This window comes from Podarcis gaigeae (genome assembly GCF_964106915.1).
Source record: "Podarcis gaigeae genome assembly, chromosome: 2".
In the NCBI taxonomy this organism is placed as follows: domain Eukaryota; kingdom Metazoa; phylum Chordata; class Lepidosauria; order Squamata; family Lacertidae; genus Podarcis; species Podarcis gaigeae.
In genome coordinates this window covers 118,148,559-118,150,608 of record NC_139679.1, presented here as the reverse complement: position 1 = coordinate 118,150,608, position 2,050 = coordinate 118,148,559, and the positions used below count along the sequence as shown (strand labels likewise).

Sequence of the window (2,050 nt, the reverse complement as noted above, 5' to 3'; positions counted from 1 at the left end):
GTTCAGACAGGTTGATATCTTAAGCGTCGCAGCGTGTAAACTTGTTAAAATAAATATTATCTAGTACAATGTTTGCAGTTCTGTGCCTCTCCCTCCCACCCTGTAAAACCCCCACCCCACTACCGGAAGGCCAGGCCAGCACAACACCACAAATAAAAATATATAATAAGCACTAAGTAGAGCTAAAAGGGACACGGGTGACGCTGTGGTCTAAACCACAGAGCCTAGGGCTTGCCGATGAGGTTGGCAGTTCGAATCCCCGCGACGGGGTGAGCTCCCGTTGCTCGGTCCGTGCTCCTGCCAACCTAGCAGTTCGAAAGCACATCAAAGTGCAAGTAGATAAAGAGGTACCGCTCTGGCGGGAAGGTGAACGGCGTTTCCATGCGCTGCTCTGGTTCGCCAGAAGCGGCTTAGTCATGCTGGCCACATGACCTGGAAGCTGTGCGCTGGCTCCCTCGGCCAATAAAGCGAGATGAGCGCCGCCACTCCGGAGTCAGCTACAGCTGGACCTAATGGTCAGGGGTCCCTTTACCTTTACCTTTAGAGCCAGATATCCTCATGGCTAATAATTTCAGGGAACAGTTTCTTTCAGCCTGGGAGAACAGGAGAGTCTATACAATGCTCCTAAATGTTGTTGACTAGATTTCCTACCTGCTTTTCCCCATATTGAGATTGTAGGAAGAGCCCGCAGGATCAGTCCAATGGCCCATCTAGACCAGTTTCCTGTTCCCACAGTGGCCAACAAAACCCACAAGCGGGATTTGTCCGCAAGAGCCCACTCCCCTTCTGCAATTTCCAGCGATTGGTATTCAGGACTAATCCTAATCCTTTTAAAGTCCTATGCGGCCTAGGACTCACGTACCTATGGGACCGCCTCTCCTGGTATGCCCCGCGGAGGACCTTAAGGTTCACAAATGACAGCATTTTGGAGGTCCCAGGTCGCAAGGTGGTTAGATTGGTCTCAACTAGAGCCAGGGCCTTTTCAGTACTGGCCCCGACTTGGTGGAACGCTCTGTCACAAGAGACTAGGGCCCTGCGGGACTTGACATCTTTCCGCAGGGCCTGCAAGACAGAGCTGTTCCGCCTGGTCTTTGGTTTGGACTCAGTCTGACCCTTATGTTTCTCTCCCCTTATGGTTTTGATCTATGGCCTACTATTAAAAGGAGGATGCATTTTAAATTGCATTTTAACCTGTATTTTAAATTGGGTTCCCCCCCATTGTTTTTTACTGTGATTTTATTGGTGTTAGCCGCCCTGAGTCCGGTTCTGGCTGGGGAGGGCGGGTTATAAATTTATTATTATTATTATTATTATTATTATTATTATTATTATTATTTACAGCCATCCAGGTTGGTGGCCATGACTGCCTCCTGTGGGAGTTCCACAGTCTTAACTGTCTGCCGCCTGAAGGACTCCCTCCCATCTCCCCCCCCCTCCGGTCCCAAGTCTTCCAACATTCAGCTTTGTTCGATACCCACGAGTCTCAGCCTGTAAAATTATCTCAAAAAATGAGCTTGCAATAAAAATGTAAGGAGTAGAAAGAGACGCCTTTCATAACACAGCTGATAGCCTCTGTCACCTTTGCGAGCTAGGGATTATTATTATTATTAAATTATTTATTTGGTTACTAATAATTTATTATGTGTACCCCATCCATCTGACTGTGTTTCCCCAGCCACTCTGGGCTGCTTCCAACAAAGATTAAAAATTACATTTAATGGTTTTTCAAGTTAAAATTTTACTGTCACATATTGTACAACATAAAAACAAGATTCCAAGGAATCTCTTGGGACTTCCCTCCTTCCCTTTGTGGGTCCTATTGTTAATCATTTCCTCCTGCATCTTTTATAATAACCCAAATCTTTTACATCTCCATTGTCTCCAATATTCATCATTAAGCTACAAGTGATATTCCAACCCTACAAATGATTTTAACTGTTTACAATGGTTTTTAAGATAAGTCATAAATTTCCCTCATTTCGTATTAAAAATTATGGTCTTCCCGATTTCTGATTCTTCCGGACATTCTGGCCATTTCGGCATAATCCGT

At 45.5% G+C, this 2,050-nt stretch overlaps 1 protein-coding gene across 1 annotated transcript in view; it reads left to right on the top strand.

The window, feature by feature from the left end:
- LOC310837236 (uncharacterized protein) overlaps positions 1–2,050 on the top strand; it is a 501,393-nt gene that overhangs the window by 70,002 nt on the left and 429,341 nt on the right. The window lies entirely within an intron of this gene.